This window comes from Microcebus murinus, chromosome 12, assembly GCF_040939455.1.
Source record: "Microcebus murinus isolate Inina chromosome 12, M.murinus_Inina_mat1.0, whole genome shotgun sequence".
Taxonomy (NCBI): domain Eukaryota; kingdom Metazoa; phylum Chordata; class Mammalia; order Primates; family Cheirogaleidae; genus Microcebus; species Microcebus murinus.
Genome location: NC_134115.1, coordinates 34616166 through 34636068, shown reverse-complemented (window position 1 = coordinate 34636068; position 19903 = coordinate 34616166). Strand labels below are relative to the sequence as shown.

Below are 19903 nucleotides of genomic sequence, written 5' to 3'. Positions count from 1 at the left end.
ATGGGACATGATCAAACTACAAAGCTTCTGCACAGCCAAAGAAATAGTCATGAAAGTAAACAGACAACCTACAGAATGGGAGAAAATTTTTGCATCCTATGCATCCGATAAGGGACTGATAACTAGAATATACTTAGAACTCATGAAAATTAGGAAGAAAAAATCAAATAACCCCATTAAAAAGTGGGCAAAGGACTTGAACAGAAATTTTTCTAAAGAAGACAGAAGAATGGCCAACAAACATATGAAAAAATGCTCAACATCTCTAATCATCAGGGAAATGCAAATCAAAACCACAATGAGATATCACTTAACCCCAGTGAGAATGGCCTTTATCAAAAAATCTCCAAACAATAAATGCTGGCGTGGTTGCGGAGAGAGAGGAACACTCCTACACTGCTGGTGGGACTGCAAACTAGTTCAACCTCTGTGGAAAGCAATATGGAGATACCTTAAAGCGATACAAGTGAATCTACCATTTGATCCAGCAATCCCATTGCTGGGCATCTACCCAAATGATCCAGTGACACTCTACAAAAAAGACACCTGCACTCGAATGTTTATAGCAGCACAATTCATAATTGCAAGGCTGTGGAAACAGCCCAAGTGCCCATCAATTCAAGAATGGATTAATAAAATGTGGTATATGTATACCATGGAGTACTATTCAGCTCTAAGAAACAATGGTGATATAGCACATCTTATATTTTCCTGGTTAGAGCTGGAACCCATACTACTAAGTGAAATTTCCCAAGAATGGAAAAACAAGCACCAGATATATTCTCCAGCAAACTGGTATTAACTGAGTAGCACCTAAGTGGTCACATAGGTACTACAGTAATAGGGTATTGGGCAGGTGGGAGGGGGGAGGGGGGCAGGTATATACATACATAATGAGTGAGATGTGCACCATCTGGGGGATGGTCATGATGGAGACTCAGACTTTTGGGGGGAGGGGGGGAAATGGGCATTTATTGAAACCTTAAAATCTGTACCCCCATAATATGCCAAAATAAAAAAAAATTAAAAAAAAATAGTTTTCTGGCTTTTGAAACAACACTCTTTCAATTAGGAAAGTTTTTAAGTGGAAGTAACATAAAATCCAACAAAAATGGCATTTAAAAATTGGGAAATATTTTCCTCGCATGCCACAAAGCCCAGAGGCAGGAAGTTGCTGATATTAGATACTAGCATCTCTGATATCAGGGCCTACATACCTGAAATTTCTTTGACCTTTTTCTCATAGTTGCAAGATGGTTGCTATAGCTCCAGTTCCAGTCATCACTTAAAAGCAGGAAGAAGAAAAAAGGAGTAGGATAAGGGTGACCATTTGCTACTGTCCTCTCATATCTCAAAGCTAATGCTTTCCAGAAACTAACTACCAAACTGTATTAGTCAAGATTCTTCAGAGAAACAGAAATATATGTACACATGTATATATACATAAACATATATATGCACACTCACATGTATATAAAATGAGATATATGTGTGTCTATGCATGTGTGTGCATGTACATATATATATAGGAATTGGTTAACATTATTGGTTAACACTATTGGTTAACACTATTATGGTAGCTGGCAACTTCATTCTGCAGCATACTGGAGACCCATGGAGAGCCAATGTTCCAGTTCAAAAGCTATCAGACAGGAAGAGCTGATACTGCAGATGAAGTCCAAAGGTAATCTGCTGAAAAATTCCCTCTTATTTAGGGGAGGGTCAGGATTTTTGTTCTATTTAGGCTTTCAACTGATTGGATAAGGCCCATCCACATTATGTAGGGAAATCTGCTTTATTCCACAGATTAAACTGTTAATCTCATACCAAAACGGATACGCTCAGAATAATGTCTAAACAAATTTATGGGTACTCAGAGGTCCAGTCAAGTTGACACATAAAATTAACTATCACACAAGCTTCTGCTTACATTTTGTGGTCCAAAATTATATCATGTGGTCATCCCTAACCAAAAGGAAGTGTTGGAAAGAGTGTTTAGCTTGGCACAAAATCAAGGTTCTCTTAGCAATGAAGAAGAGGAAGGTGGATCATGGATAGGAAATTAACAGCTACTGCTACAGGACAGAGGAGAGAAAATTCATTTGCTGGCTTTGGCATTGTGATGCTATAACTTCTGCCATGAAAGAAGGTGGTGTGAGGATAAAGGCAGGATAAAGAGTTTTTTAAAAGTCTGGTCTTTCTTCACTGATGTAATTGAGCCACTAATTCTAAGGTGCTTTTACCCCTGGGCTTTGTGTGTGTATGTGTGCACATGTGTGTACATATGTGTGTGTATATAATATCCATATGTATATATATATATTTATATATATATAATATCCTTATTTTTAAAGCCACTTGGATATTTCTGATGCTTGCTGCTAAAAGCAGCCTTACCAATATAGTAAGTATAGATTCTTTCTATAAGCTGTTAAATTTAACTTAAAAATTTAGAAATTTTACCAGACATGATTTTTTTTAGCATTCCTATTCAAACTTGAAGACTTCAATCTATAGATTCAAGTTTTTCTTAATTTCAGGGAAATTTTCTTCTGAGAGTTGATTATTATCGCCTTGTCTCTGTTTTTATTTCTCATTCTAGAGCTTCGGTTATCCATGGGTTAAGTCTATCTAGCCTATAGTCTCTTGATTTTTTTCCCATGTAATTTTCTATCCCTTTCTATTTTTCACTCTGTATATTGAGTCATTTCTTCCACTTGATTTTGCAGATACTGCCTTTTGTCACACCCCAAATTTCACAGTTCTGATTTCCTACTGAGGTGCATTATCTAACAATTGCTTTATGTCAAAAAAACTATGAGAGCCTGTGGGATACAGAAAAACACTCATCAGGAAGTTTATAGTATTAAATGCCTACATTAAAAAAGTAGAAAGATTGCAAATTAACAACCTAACATTCTACCTCATGGAACTAGAAAAACAAGAACTAACCAAACCCAAAGTTAGCAAAAGAAAAGAAAAACAAAGATCAGAGCAGAACTAAATGAAATAGAGACCCCCCCCAAAAAATTACAAATACAAAAGATCAGTGAAACGAAAAGTTAGTTCTTCAAAAAGATAAAATTGATAAACCACTAGCTAGACTAAGAAAAGAAGAGAGGAGATCCAAATAAACACAATTGGAAATGAAAAAGAAGACATTGTAACTGATAGCACAGAAATATAAAAGATGATCAGAGACTATTATGAACAACTATATGCTAATAAACTAGAAAACTTAGAAGAAACAGATAAATTCCTGGGAACATACAACCTCCAAAGATTGAACCAAGAAAGAAATAGAACTCTTGAACAAACAAATAATGAGTAGCAAGATTGAATTAGTAATTTAAAAAATCTCCCAACCAAAAAAAAATTCAGGATTAGATGGATTCACCAAAAAGATAACTTTGATTTTTTAATTGTTTATTTTATAAAAAAATTATTTCTTCATTTTAAGAAATTACAGTCAGTAATTTTCATTTAAAATATCTTATTAGGAACTGTGAAAAAAAATATATGTATATAAAAAATTATGATGGGCAGAGCCAGGACTACAACCCAGATCTCCTGCTTCCTTTGTCTGTATCTCCCTAGGTATGGAGATGAGAGACGTGAACAAAATCTTTCTGAATCAAGCAGTAGAGCCCCCTAGGGGTTTTTGCTGAAAAGCTTTTGGCTGAGACATAGTGATTCTTGTAAGCTGTCATAAAACTGTCATGATCTCTGTTCCTAGTGGTCTTTCTTGACTCTGAGTCCTGGCTGTAACAGGAATGTGAATGGGACTGTGAGTCTTTCAGATGTGTACTTAGCCCTGACCTGGGGCCCTGGCTGGAATTTGATCATTCAAATGCCATTTTACATGGTAGGCCGGCTCTTAAATTCTCCTCACTTATCTTTAGTTAAGTGACAAATATCAAAGGTTTTCAATTCTTTTAGATTGAGGGTTCCACTGTTTCTCTCTTTGGGTTGGAGTCCTTCACTTAGAGCATTAGAAACCATAAACTCTAGTCCATTCACAGGTATCCCCCAAGGCCTGAGAGAATTAAAATTGGGAATTTTAAAAAGATACAACATGTATATCTCTAGAAAAATTTATAGAAAAAATTTAGATATGGAATTATACATGTTAGCTCTTTATTCAAAATATTAGTCCAAAGACCAGAGCATCCTCTGAATTGTAACATGTACAGAAGCCAATGAAGAAGAAATGATTCATCTGTTTAATGAGCATTTCTTTGAACACTGTATGTACCAGGTACTGTATTAGGAGATGGAAATATGATGATGATAAGATATAATTCCTACCTTAAAAACACTAATGGTTTGATGATGATCAGGGCAGAAAACAAACAAATTACTGGGTTAGAGTGAGAAAAGTCCTGTATGGCTTACAGACAAGGAACAACATAAAGAATGTGGTTGTTCTTAATGAAAAGAGGGGTTCAGAAAAAGGCATCCCAGGAAAAGCAAGTTGGCTCTCAATAGGTGAACAGATCTTCCGAGCTGGCAAGGGGAAGAAGAGCCTTGCAGGATATGGAGCAGCATGAGTGAAAGCAGAGAGTAACAAGAGACTGGGGCAATTTGTAGTGATAAAAAATGTTTAGAATGTCTGGAGAATAGGATATAAAGATATGGTAAAGAGAAAGATTAGGTTGGAGTAGGTGTTAGGACTCAAATTAAGTTTCTTCTAGCGAAACCTAAGAAGTTTGGGCTTTGTCATAGAGGCTATGAAGAATTCTTGAAGAGTTTTCATTAGCAAGTAACATGATGCAATTTTCAGTGTGCAAAGATTACTCTGGTAGAAAATGGATTGAGAAGGAAAAGGCTAAAAGTAAGAAATTCATCAGGAAATGATTGCAACCATTCATAGTGAAATGATGAACTAAGGTAGAAACACCAGGGATTGAGAGGAGAAGATGTGTGGGAGACATATTTCTGCTCAATTCTTCCTCTCTGAGAATAAGTCCTCTCTTCCTCAGGGTTGGGGAGTCCACAGCTATCTTCATGCTATATGTTCCTGACTCTCTGGTCACAGCTGATTGGACTAGGGGTACATTTTCCAACATGGATCAATCAGGTTCTCTCTTTTTCTCAGTTAGTCCCTGTGTATGACTGGAACTGAGAACTATATAAAGCCCTCTCTAGCAAATGTAAAAAAAGTTCAGTGGCCAGGCACAGTGGCTCACGCTTGTAATCCTGGCACTCTGGGAGGCCGAGGCGGGCGGATTGCTCAAGGTCAGGAGTTCGAAACCAGCCTGAGCAAGAGTGAGACCCCCGTCTCTACTATAAATAGAAAGAAATTAATTGGCCAACTAATATATATAGAAAAAAAAATTAGCCAGGCATGGTGGTGCATGCCTGTAGTCCCAGCTACTCGGGAGGCTGAGGCAGAAGGATTGCTTGAGCCCAGGAGTTTGAGGTTGCTGTGAGCTAGGCTGATGCCACGGCACTCACTCTAGCCTGGGCAACAAAGCAAGACTCTGTCTCAAAAAAATATAAAAAAATAAGTTGAGAACTACACAGGCTCAGGAAGAGAAAAGAGAATATAAAGGTCATAGAGAAACAGAGATGAGAGAACCTATGGACTAAGGGAAAGGAAGGGAGAGAGAGAAAGACAGACAGGGAGACAAAGACACAGAAAAAGAAACAAAAACAGAGGTAGAATGGAAGAGACACTCCTTTAATTTCCAAATATTCTCCCAGGGTATTGTTTCTCCTTACAGGTTAATGGAGAAGTGATCTTCAGAAAATCGGCATGCATGGAGGTGAGCCACCATGAGGAAGTGTGAGCAGAAACAACAAGAGAAAGATTTAGAGCTAAAAGGACTACAGATTTTGGGATTTTCAGATATATAATGTGCAAAAGCTGTATATTAAATGTTTAAAGAAATTACTGGGTTAGAGTGAGAAAAGTACTGAATGGCTTACAAGACTAGCATGGATGCACAAAAGATGAGTGTGTAACCAGAGACTAATAAATGACAAGGCATATTTTTAACATAAACAATTGAAACTTCTGGAAATTAAAGTATAATTGTAGAAATTTTAAAATGTAAGGGACAAGCTAATAGTAATTTAGATGCAACTGAAAAAATTGATGAACTGGAAGTAGAGCCAAATAAAATGCCTACAATTCAAGAGAGAGAGAGAGAGGAAGGATGGAAAATATTAAAAAGAAATTTATAATTTGGAATACAGAATGAGAAAGTCTCACATATGCTAAAGGAGGGCCAAATTTCAAGAGATTATGGCTGAGAATTTTCAGAATTTATAAAATACATGATTTCACATATTGAGAAAGCACATTATATACCATGTAGGGTTTTTCTAAAAAAGCAAGTCATGATTACATACATCAGCATAAAGCAATTCATGACTATACACTATATAACACCAAAGATGAAGATATATTAAAAGCATTGAGAGGAAAAAAGAGAGATCACATAGAAATGAAATAATGTAGATTATTTTTCCCCAATTTTTATTGTGATAAAATATGCATAATATATAATATGCCATTTTAAAAAATTTTAATTATACAGTTCATAATGTTGTACAACATTCATAATGTTGTACATCCATCACCACTATCTACTTCCATAATTCTTTCATTTTGTAAAATGAACTCTGTATCCATTAAACAATAACTTCCCATTCTCTCTTCCCCCCAACCCCTAGCAACCACCATTCTACTTTCTGTCTCGATGATTTTGATTACTGTAAGTACCGCATACAAGTAGAATCATATAGCATTTTTTTGTATGTGATTGGCTAATTTCATTTAGCATAATGCCCTCAAGTTTCATCCATGTTTTTGCATATTGTGGAATTTCCTTATTTTTTAAGCCTGATTAATATTTCGTTGTATGAATGTACCACATTTTGCTTTTCCATTCATCCATCAATGGAAACTTGGATTGCTTCCATGTTTTAGCTATTGTGAATAATGCTGTTATAAACATGGATGTACAAATGTCTCCTTGAGACCCTACTTTCAATTCTTTTGGGTGTATACCCAGAAATGGAAAGGCCAGATCATATGGTTATTCTATTTTTAACTTTTTGAGGAACTGCCAAACTGTTTTCCATAGTGGCTATACAATTACATTTCTACCAATAGTGCACAAGGGTTTCTCCACATCCTCACCAACACTTATTTTCTGATTTTTTTTTATAGTAACCATCATAATGAGTGTGAAGTTGTATTTCATTGTATCTTGATTTGCATTTCCCTAATGATTATTGATGTTGAGCATCTTTTCATTTGGATATCTTTTGAAGAAATGTCTATTCAAGTCCTTTGCCCATTTTTGAATCATGCTGGGTTTTTTTGTTTGTTTTTGAATTTTAGGAATTTTGTATATATTCTGGATATTAATCCCTTATCAGATATATGATTTGTAAATATTTACTCCCATTCTTTGGGTTACCCTTTTACTTTATTCATAGTGGTTTTTCTGTGCAATTTTTAAAAATTTTTATAGAGTCCAATCTATGTTTTCTTTTGTCTCCTGTGCTTTTGGCATCATATCCAAGAAATCATTGCAAAATCCAATGTTGTGAAGATTTTTTCCCTATGCTTTCTTCTAAGAGTTACATTGTATTAGGTCTTACATTTATGTCTTTGATCCATTTTGAGTTAATTTTGCATATAGTTAGACAAGGTTTCAACTTTATTTTTTCACATGTGGATATCCTGTTTTCCCAGCACCATTTGTTGAAAAGAGTGTCCTTTCCCCTATACCTTGGTTCCCTTGTCAGAAATCATTTGACTAGGAAGGGCCAAAATGGCAGACTAGAAGCAGACTGGACAATGCTGTTCTTGAGGAGAGGCTCAAAAGTGGTGAATAGATATTCACCTTCAGATCAATCATCTAAGAGAAAGCATTAGAAATTAACAGGCAACAGCAGACATCCAAAGTGAAGGAGAGGGAAGTGGGGCAACTTGCTGAGCAGGATCAGAGGTACCTGGGAAAAGTGTCTGCAAATGAGAAAGGGACAGAGAGGAAAACCCTCTGTCCCTTTCCCATGCTTCCACAGTGGACATTGCAATGGAAGCTGAGGGAGGGCCCCTGCACTGCAGTAGGCCTCCAGACTAATACAGAGACCTGACTGGAGGCTGTGCAGTGACATTGCTCTGGAAAGAAGGAACAGCTGGCTGCTAAACCCTGGGTGAGAAGGAACCAGCATAAGAACTTTGGCAAAATGAAAAAATAGACTTTCTTAACAACCCAAAGGATCACAATACCTCTCTAGCAATGGACTCAAACCTAAAGGAAATTGTTGAAGTGTCAAATAATGGAATTCAGAAAATGGATGGCAAGTAAAATCAATGGGATTGATGAGAAAGTTGAAAACCAACACTAAGAAAACAAACAAAAATAATTCATGACATGAATGAAAAATCCACTACAGAAATAGATAATATAAGATAAAATATAACAGAACTTCAAAGACAGAAAGATCACAAATTAACAACCTAATGTTATACCTCAAGGAACTAGAAAAAGAAGAAGAAACTAAACTCAAAGCTAGCAGAAGAAAAGAGATAACAAAGATTAGAGCAGAACTAAATGAAATGGAAACCAAAAAAGGATTGATGAAACAAAAAGTTGATTTTTTGAAAAGATAATTGGTAGACCACTAGTCAAATTAACCAGAAATAGAAGAGAAAGGACTCAAATAATCTCAATTAGAAATGACAAAGGGGACATTACAACTGATACCATATAAATACAAAACTATGATCCATGACTACTATGAAAACTTCCACACACACAAACTAAAAACTCAGAGCAAATGGGTACATTTTTGTAAGCACAATCCCCCAAGTTTGAATCAGGAAGAAATAAAACACCTGCACAGATAAATAATGAGTAGCAAGATTGAAACAGTAATAAAAGGAATCTCTCCCCAAAAAAGGCCTTGGACCAGACAAATTCACAGCCAAATTACATTAGACCTACAAAGAAGAACTGGCACCTATCCTACTGAAACTGTTCTATAACATCCAGGAGGGAATTCTTCCTAAATCATTCCATCATGGCACTATTACCTCGACACCAAAACTAGGAAAGGACATAGCAGCAACAACAAAAAGACTACAGACGAATATCTCTCATGAACATAGATGCAAAAATCCTCAACAAAATACTAGTGAACCTAAATCTAACAACACATTGTTGATATACTGATTAATGCATAATCTACTGACATTGCAAAGGATGCTGATTTGTTTCTGAATCGTGTTGGTTTACTGACTATCTTGCACACAGACATTTTAGCCTATATGTTACAATCTTAGCCAATGATTGTAACTTTGTATTGTATCCACCAATGAAAAAGAACAACTCAGATATGAGGAGTCTCTTTCCCTTCTAAACTTTCTTTAAAACCTTCTAATTTATAACAGAGTCTGGAATACTTCATCACATTATTTCTGCCTCAAAAGCCTCAACTTTGATCAACAGGAATTATGAACCAAAGTTACAGTACTACTAGCTTTTAGACTAATAATTCTTCAACCTATTAATCTCAAGTTAGGTAGAAAACAAAAAGTGGAGTCACAAACCATTTCTACGTTAACACTAGCTTCTATAATTGTCCATGTATTTATCTTCACTGACATCTTTATTTTTTCAAATGGCTTCAAGTTACTGTCTAGTGTTCTTTTTGTTATTTATTTATGTATTTATGTATTTATTTATTTATTTATTTATTTATTTATTTATTTATTTATAGGCAGGGTGTTGCTCTGTCATCTAGGCTGGAGTGCAGTGGTGTGATTACAACTCACTGTAACTTCTAACTCCTAGGCTCAAGCAATCCTCCTGGCTCAGCCTCCTGAATAACTTGGATTACAGGTGTGCACCAACCTGCATGGCTAATTTTTAAAATTAATTTTTGTTGAGATGAGGTCTTGCTCTGTTGTCCAGCTGGTCTTATTTCTAGGTGTGTTTGTAAGAATATTTCTGAAGAGATTAGCATTTGAATCAGTAGACTGAGTAAAGATCACCCTCACTAACATAGGCAGACATCAGACATCATCCAATTTATTGAAGGCATACATAGAATAAAAAGGCAGAGGAAGAGTAAATTTACTCTCTCTCTCTCTGTTTGAACTGGGACATCCTTCTCCTGCCCACATTGGTTCTTGGGCTTTCAGACTCAGACTGAATTATACCACCAGCTTTCCAGCAGGATTGCAGATAACAGATTGTGGGACTTCTCTACCTCCATAAATCCAATTTCCATAATAATTTATTATTTAATCATTTTATTATTTAATTATATCATAATTGGTTCTCTGGAGAACCCTGACTCATGGAGATTTTTGAATCAAGAGTGATTCTAGAGGAACCAAACTTTCAGGACAAGTTTTATAAATTGGTTCTGTGATTTCTGGAATTGGCTAATATAATTAGATCTAAGGACACTAATTACTCTATTTCCAGTAGTAAAAAGAGCACTAATAGTCCATGGCATGAACTACTTATAGAAACACACTAAATATCTGCATTGGATATATCTAATCAACTACTTCTAAAAAGCAAGAAGCTAAGTAGTAACTCTGTACATGATACTTTCAAACATTTTTGGAAAAGTAGGAAATATAATGATATTGGTTTTTTGCTCCTAATGTTGCTGCATAAAATAGTGAAAGAAAAGGATGAGCTCAGAGATTTGAATTCCCAGGTTAAACACTGCACAAATGACCTAAATCCCAAGAGCTTCTAGGTGTACCCTCAAGGAGAGCATTTTCTCCTATAGCCACAGAGCTGAAATTGCTGAAAAAGCAAATACAGAACTTCATGCTGTGATTGACTGAATTCAAATGCAAGTTGAACTCCCAGCCTCACAGAGTATCTACTGTTAAAGTGAAGGCATTGATTGGGAAACAATAGGGCCCTGTAAGTTAGGATGGGGACATATGGGAATACCCTGAGGAAGCTAGGCAATCAGACCCGTAAATTGTAATGAGTCTTCTTTGCCAGTGAGAGAGGTCTCCCACCTCCAGTAGAAGTGGCCTCCCCAACCCCAGTAGTATCAGCCTTTCAAAAAGTCTTTCTGCCTCCATCTGAGGGGATTAACCCTGCATTGCTTTAGTAAATGTTAATGGCCTCCCCTGAGGAGTTGTCACAAAAGACGATACTGGTTCTCCTTGGTACCCATCCTCACCTTCCCCTCTTTGCTTCTAGAATTATAACTAGACTCAAGTCCCAGCAGGCCCTTAAGGTGAAGTACAAAAAGTGACCCATGAGGAGGTATACTAAACTCCAAAAGAACTATTTGAGTTTTCTAATTTATAAAAGCAGAAATCTGGGGAAAGCATGAGAATGGATATTGACAATGTGGGATAATGGTGACAGGAACATAAACTTGTATCAGGCTAAATTTGCTGATATGAGCTCACTAAGCAGAGATTATACATTTAATGTTGATGTTGGAAAGTTAGAAGGAACTCTAATTATTTGTTTAGGTGGTTGGATAAAGCATGGATCCAAAGATGGCCCACCATGAACAAATTGGAAATACCTGACCTCCCTTGGTTTAATTTAGAGGAAGATTCAGTGCCCTAGGGTGTCTTAGTCTGTCTTCTGTTGCTATAGCAGAACACTACAGACTGGGTAATTTATAAAGAAAAGAACATTAATTAGCACAGTTTAATTAGCTCACAGTTCTGGAGGCTGGGAAGCCCAAGAGCATGTTACCAACATCTGGTGAGGATTAATCTTGCTGTGTCATAACATGGTAGAAGGTATCGCATGGAATGTTAGAGTGGATTTGTCATTTAAGACTTATTCATCCACACTGGTAGGATCCAGAAGATATACCTTTCACTAAGAGTGTGAGTAATAAATTTATGAGGGTAGCCCCATCATTCTTGAAGAGTTTTGTGATTGCTCTCCTCTGTAGGCCAGACCTTAGAGTATATGGTATTTTGTTATAGCAGCCCAAATGGATTAAGACACTAACTGTGAGTAACAAACTATTTTTTCAATGGTAATTGTCTCTTGATATTGTCCTGACACCCGAATAATAATAATACCTATATTTTAAAACATTTGGTCTTTGGTACAGTTTTATGATAATCTGCTTAAGTTTTAATTTTTCAGATATTTTATACTACTTGGGGTTCATAGAGCCTTTTGAAACTGTGTCATGATATCTTTTGTCAGTGTGATTGTGTAATGGTTCTCAATCATTCCTCATTGTATCTATACTCTTTGCCAACTGACTTTACAGTTCCTCCTACTATAGACAGAGTGTACTTTCCTGCCCTTTGACTTTGCCTGTAGCTATGTGACTTGCTTTAGTACATTGGATGTTAGCAACCATGATATAATTAGAGACCAGAAATGTAGTTGTACAATTGGGCTTGCCCTTTAGCACGTCTGCAATTGCCATGAAAAAAGTCATATCCTGGATAGCCTGCTAGGCCCACCTGCAGCTTGGAATCAAGCCCAGGTAGGCCTCGCTAAGTATAGAACATAGAAGGTAGTTAATATCTGTTGAATAAATAAATCAGTGAGTGAAAAAAATGAAATTTTTCTGGAAAAGTAAAAAGAAGATTCTGAACCTGTATTTGTTTTCTCACTATCCCTGTCCATGAGTGAGCAATCTGGGGTAGTGGGAAAACAATATGAAAAATTATAGTTTATTTTCTTCTATGGATTAGCATGGCCTCAACATGACCAACATTCTTGAACTCAATATGAAAACTCTTGTCTTTACTGCTGAAAGGATGAAAGTTCATATTTGTTCCTGAATCACATATTGATTTAATAATTGCCAAGTACAGCCACAAGTTGTGAAAGCAGGAAATGCCCTGCCTTGATATGACCATAATACAAATTTGTGCATAATTTAGGCAGGGTGGAGAAGTGAGTAGAGGAGGTTGTAGAATGAAGGAATTCTCCTGCCTTAGATGTGACCATAATACAAAAGGCTTGAACTTACTTGTTAAAAGGATTAAAGTTTCATATTTCATTCATATTTGCTTCTGAACCAATGGACTAATTGCCAAGGAAAGTAGACAGCTTAGAAAGCAGGAAATACCCCAGCCACTTTACAGCAAAGAGCCCCAACTTGAGATCCTTATTCCCTGAAGTCATGGAGGCTATACCCTGCGTCACAAGACAGGTCTGAAATGTTACTGTTCCTACTCCCCTTCCCACACCCTCTCTCAGTCCTCTAGGCAGCACTGTAGTAACCGAGCCCCTTGCATCTGATGGAAGAACTGACTGTTTGGAAGAATTTCTTCTAGATCTTGTGAACATTCTTAATGGTGTTGCAGGAGGGGGGAAATAAATGGGGAAAGAGAACTATGGTAGCAATGGGATAGTCAAATTGAAAGGGCCATGGGCCATTAGTTGGCAAAGTGGACTTTTTAAGACATCAGACACAAGTCAAGAACCTCAGCTTACTTATATCATTGTGCTTTCTAAGCAACTGATTGAGGGTTTGCTAAGTCCTAGCTGTGGCCACAGCCCAGTCTGTGAGAGGAGGGAATCCTTTGACCTGGGACTTCCATTCAGTACTTTGATTGATTTGCCTAGATCTTATAGTTTTAAATGGAAAATAAGCAAATGTGGAGAAAATTTTGGGGTCATTTCAAACTGCTACCATCATTGCACCTATTCCTTTACTCGTGTATTTATTTTTTTTTTTACCAAGTACCAGGCATTGTACTGACCCCGGGGAGTTATAAATGAATAAGATATAGTATCCAAAAACAAAAATTCAATTCAAATTCAAAATAAACAGGCTGGAATGTGAGACTTATTCAAGAAAAAGCAGGTTCTCTGTGACTAATGGCAGATAATTGGGCAAGTTACTAAACTCTCCATGCTTCAGTGAACCCAAATGGAAAAGGGGCATCACAATAATTATCTCCGCATAAAGTTGTTTCAGGAATCAGATGAGTTAACTTAATACTTGTGAAGCATTTAAACTATGCCTGACAGATTCTAGCCACTCAAAAAAATGTTAGTTATTACTACTCACTCTCTGAATCATCCAAGCCAGTTTCTTGAAGCCCAGTGCCTCAATGGGTTTCACCCTTTGGTTTATTATGTGTAAATTTTCATTGATAATGATATCAGTGAGCATTACCGTTTCAATTGCTTTTGCTGGAAACTTTTTTGGTGTAATTGAGCCTCCTTTGTGACTCACTATCATGATCTTTTCCTTATATTCTATTTATTAGTAGGTTTTTAAAAACTCATCTTTTTCTTATTTAAATAGATTAGACCTTTTTCTAGATAATACTCATGAATTTATGAGTTTGATGTCCTAGAAGTATTTTTTAACTGAAATGTGTGAAAATAAACTAATAGACATAAGCATTAGAATAAAAGCATTCATCCATGGAATCACTTGAAATCATCTCATACCACAGCCTCTGGGAGTTTGTAGGTTATTTAGGGGTTTTATCTGGTCAAAATAATTTTCTGGTGTATGAATACCTTAGACTAAAAACTCTGGCACATAGCTGCCTAGTTCCTCTACTTAGGAAGGAGAAGAGGAGAAAAGAGATTTGATTCAGGTAAGAGACACATACTTGCTCTCTGAGAAGCCTTTTTGATTTCGAAGAGCTCTTTCTGTTAGAAGTTCTTGATACTCCCTTAACCAAACACCAACTCAAAGTATCTCAGTCACAATTTCAAACTCAAGGAGAGAATTGATTGAACTAGATTTGGCCAACCATGGCTAGGGGAGCAAGGTCATAATTTGGTTGCTGGTGAAAAGGTGGGCCACTGAAGCCCTCTGAGGAACGTTCCTGGGGAATTCATTGGCTTGTGAACTGGACAGAGAGTTTAAACGTACTATCATTTAAACACTTATTCCTTCTACCCCTGAAAATATACCCAAGTCATCTTTTAGGTTAAATGTCCTAGTTTATTGTATAACATGATAGCAAATCCTCTCATCACCCAGAGAGTTAGTTTGGGGCCATACTCAAGTTTGGCAAAGTACTCCAGGCATGGTCTGCTAGGTCCGTGTCAACAGAAAAATCACTGCACTTGTTATGGAGGCAATATAGTTTTAAGGGAAGTGGTTAGCTCCAGGTAGGCCATATTTCTTTAGTGCTCTGTTGTTATGGTGTCAGGTGCCGGGATGCGGCCGCTTGCTTCCTCCTCGTCACTCTGCATCTCCATGAGGCCAGTTGGAGGGCACACTACTGGGGCCGGGCCCGCAGTAGAGCCACCCCGGGCCCCACGTGCTGGAATGCCCCGGCCCTGAGCCACCGCCTGCTTCTGGGCCTGGCACTGATGTCCACTGTCTAGGCCCTGCTAGGTAGTGGATGTTAAAGCTTGTTGCTGATTGGATGTTAAAGATTGTAATTGATGGGACGCTTTTTGAGCCCTACCAAGGGTATAAAAGCAGGAGGAGAACAAGGAAGGGGGGGTCAGAAGATCAGAAGACAGGAAGAGAGCTGTAATGCTAGCTGTGCTAAGCCTGCTGTAGAAGAATAAAGGTTGTTCTCCAACTCTTCAAGTGCCGCTCGGTTCTTTCCCAGTCAAGAGCTATAACACTAGCTGTACACTTTGTTGCAGCAATAGTCCACCAAAGCCTTGGGATTCTTTACTGTTTCCCATTCTTCATTCCAGTAGTTTCCAATCCATAGATTGGTACAGACGCAAGATAATGCTCTTACTGGTCTAGGACAAAATGAGAAAAGTGAGGACAACGCAAGGTAAATATGTGAGTGGAAGGTGGCCATCTATCCCCTTTTGGGCAATACTGACCTTTATTATATTATTCCATTCCTACTCAACTGGTAAAAAAGATGTTTGCAACCCTGTGTCAGTCCTCCAAACCTACCAACAACAAAAAAATTATAGTTCTGTGAAATTCAGAAATGTGACAACAACAAAAAATTATCTCTAATAAAATTATATCAGTTATTTAAGGGGCCATTAACAGTGTGTGTTTACTATCTGAATAAGGACCTTCATGATGTCCAGGGAGAATGCCAGTGGGCCTCAAGATTTCTTCCTTTGCCATGACTAAGAGTACATACTGGGTGGGACCTTACCTATGTGAAGAAAAATTCAAGACAAAAGGAGAACCCTGCCCTTAGAAAAAGCTATAAGGAAAGGAAGATAAAAGAAATTGATACACTGGCCTCTTCAAAGCAGCTAGTTTTTCAGGAAAAAATTCTAGCTTTCATCCCTGACCTCGAAGTAACCTGGTTCTCTGCCTCATTATGCTAGATTTCCTGTATTTCAACCAGGAAATGATTAAGCAATAACCAATTATATGCCTTTTATGGCATCTGTGTCTGACATCATTAGCCAGACCTACTAACCATTCCTGACCACATCCTGCCCTATTCTACCAGCTTCTCCTCCCCACTAGGAATCCCATTTTTTTCTGTGAGCCAGTACTAATCTCTGATACCCACATTCTTTTCCTACTCAATGCTGTGATAGAGAGGAAGAGTGGCTAAAGCCACTCCAAGATCAGTGATGAGATGACAGTCACACATCCAGTGGGCCTGGGGAAGAGAATAAGCATTGTTAATGGTTGGTGAGGACACTTAGGAAATATCTTTGGGGGCACTCTGAGAAAATGAGGGGTACTCAGGAAGAAAGACAGTAAACATGGTGATTATTCCACTAACTTTGACCAGAAATCACTCTGGCAAAATGTTTTAAAATTTTTATCTAGCTTCTTCTTTCCTTTTGATATCCTCCTGTCAACGGAAAAAAGCCAAACTCTGTAAAATAATTGTAAAGAGATTTATTCTGAGCCAAATTTGAGAACCATGACCTGGAGCCTCTGCCAAGAGGTGTTGGGCAAGTGGAGTCGCTGTGGCTGGGTTACAGTTAGGTTTTATACATTTTTAGAGAGACAGAGGTTACAGGCAAAGTTACAAATCAATACATGAGAGGCACACATTGGTTTGGCCCAAAAAGGTGGGGCATCTCAAAAGGGCGGGCGCTTACAGGTTATAGGTGGATTTAAAGATTTCTTGGCTGGCAGTTGGCTGAGAGAGTTAGACTTTATCTAGAAGACCAGAAAGGATATGCTTAATTTAAGATAAGAATGTGAGCAATCTGGGAGGTCCAGACAGGAGGATGTTTTAAATTTACAATAGGCATCTGCTAGGATGCTTGAGTTAAGACATGGTCTTCTTTACCTTTTAGGTGATGTTAATGCTATACTGGAATCAGGTTGGGAAGTAAACCACTGCTTTATTTGATTAACAAAAGCTGCTTAGTGGGAATTTACTATTTGTCAGCCTGACTCAGCTGGCCTCCTTAGGAAGGCGTTTTGAGCAAAAGAAAAAGATCAGAGTTCAGTCTTCACTCCCAACCCCCATCTACCTCCTTCCCCTACTACACCCCCAACCCCTGCACCTTTTCCACACTTACTTTAAGGAGACTACGTTTTGCTTTGGTTTCTAACAATTCAATGTCTGAAAAGAAAACAAAATGTTTAGAGAAAACAGCAAAATTAATAGAGAGTTCCCCTTAGAGACTAGAAAAAAGATTCCCTGGGGAAGGTAGGAGAAGGTAGGGTTGCTGTTAAAATAAAATAAATGCAAAATGTTTAGATAAAGCCTAGCACATAATAAACACCATGAAAAGATAAGCTGTTATTACCATGGTATTATTTTGACAGCAGTGTTTTTGGTCCAGCAGCCAATTGAGCTTCCGGATGCCTGCAAAACTATCAGGGAAGCGCAGAGAACCCTAGTGTACCCACTCCATCTCCCATGTCATTGAACTATATAAGCTTCAGGAATTTTGACATAGCCTCAGAAAAAGAGGAGAATCCCCAATTTGCGAAAACTTTGTTTCTGCTGCTACACTGAAATAAATGCTTCAAATAAAAATGAGGCTGAATAAGTGAAAAATAAAACAACTTTTGTTTCTTACACACTCACCTTTATGCATTGGGATTTGTATATGCTCTTGTCTGTCCCTCTGACTAGATTATGAGCACCTTGCAGACTGGGACCATTTGTCTTTCATGTATGTAGTGCCTGGAACATGAGAGCTACTCAGTGGATATTAGGTGAATTAGAGAATGTGGTTACTTTTAATTTTTGTGGTGAAATTCATGTCATGTAGAATTTTTTAAATGTTTTAAAACATTATTTTTATTTGTTTTTTGAAGTTGTAGTAGATGTGGTAAAATACACATAATATGAAATGTACCATCTTAGCCCTTTTTAAGTATACAGTTCAGTGGCACTAAGAACACTCACATAGTTGTGCAGCTACTGTTTCTGTGTAGTACCAAAACATCTTCTCAAAGGAAATTCCATACTCATTGTTACTTCTCACTCCCCTTTCCTTATCTCCTGGCAGCCACCAATCTGCTTTCTGTCTCTGGTTTGACCTATTCCGGATATTTCTTATAAATGGAATCATACAACATGTGACCCCTTGTGTCTGGTTTCTTTCATTTAGCATAATGTTTTCAAGGTTCCTTCATGTTATAGCAAGTATTAGTACTTCATTTCTATATATGACCAAATAACTTTCGCTCTGTGTACACACACACACACGTACACATATGCAACACGGTTTATTTATTCTTTCATCCTTTGATGGACATTTGAGTTGCTTCCACTTTTGGCTACTATGAATAATGCTGCTATGAACATGTATTTGTCTAAGTACCCATTTTCTTTTCTTTAGAAGAATTGCTGGATAATGTGGTAATTCTATGTTTGACTTTTTGAGGAACTGCCAAATTGTTTCCACCGCAGGAATGTGGTTATTGGTGAAACCCAAGGCCTTATCACATTGTTCTTCCTAACACCTTATGAGGCCAGGCACCATTTGTACCACTTTTCCTCTAGCCCAACAGTTCCCAGAATTCCGCTATTCTCCTCCATGATCAGCCTGAGCCAGCAAGCAGCTGGGAGAACTGCTTGCTGGAAGAATCCTTGGAACATGATGCTTCTGTCCACCCTGCTCTTCTGGAACTGATCTTGGCTCTGAACCCCTGGGCAAACCTGAATCTACCATAATATTATTGAGGTTTAACTATTCTTAGATATGTTTTCTTGTTAAAATAATACATATACAGAAAAAAGGCATAAAACAAATATACTACTTAATGAATTATTATAAAGCAAGCATTCTTTTAACTACCACCTATAAAGGGAGACAGAACCTTGCTCTCCATGAGCTCCCTCCCAAACACAACCCCCTACATCCCACTAAGAGTAACCACTGTCCAAACCTTTTGGGGACTTGCTTCCTTACTTTTATTTATAGCTTTATCACCCAAATGTACGTGTATATCTCTGTCCTCTATATTTCCTATAAATTGGTAGTTGGATCTAAAGGGTAATCAGAATGAGGGTTGTATTTTTTAGAATGAAAACTGCTTCACAGATGGTCTTGGGCTATTCACCAAGAGGCACATACTGTCTAGTTTGTATTGATAATGGTCATGGATGCTCAGTATTTACACCCTTAATTTATCAGATATTGTAAAATGTTGGTATTCCAATTCTATCCTTTCTCCTTAATTTATTTTTGGTGTATTCTATCAAGAGAAACTTTCCCTCATCTGCTATTTAGTTATCCAGAAGTACATCTGCTATTTAGTTATCCATATTGTAAAGGAAGGATAAATACTTGAGCCTTGCACTTTACTTACTGATTTTCAAAATAAAATCAGGAAGCGTGATTTCCTGATCCATCTGTAAGTCTCACTCTGCCCCTCTGCCTCCCTCTAGCCCATGTGGTGTATGAGCTAAGCAGAACCTGCAACCCAATCCAGGAGCAAAGGAAAGATGTTCTCTCTCTCTGCGCATGTGAGCAGGAATGTGTGTGGGTCTTGTGCCCTCAGAGGCCTCCTTTTCCTCTCTACTTTCCACCCTGCCACAGACACTCACATCCCCAAAGGACATGTCCCAGCTCAGCCA

At 37.6% G+C, this 19903-nt stretch overlaps 1 long non-coding RNA gene across 1 annotated transcript; it reads right to left on the bottom strand.

Moving 5' to 3' along the window:
* Positions 1-6591: 6591 nt before the first annotated feature.
* On the bottom strand, positions 6592-17318 carry LOC142861030 (uncharacterized). Its single transcript, XR_001147152.2, has 3 exons — positions 16415-17318; positions 15756-15827; positions 6592-15668 (listed from the first exon to the last, which is right to left on the bottom strand). It is a non-coding gene; the product is annotated as an uncharacterized LOC142861030 (long non-coding RNA).
* Between the last annotated feature and the right edge of the window lie 2585 nt (positions 17319-19903).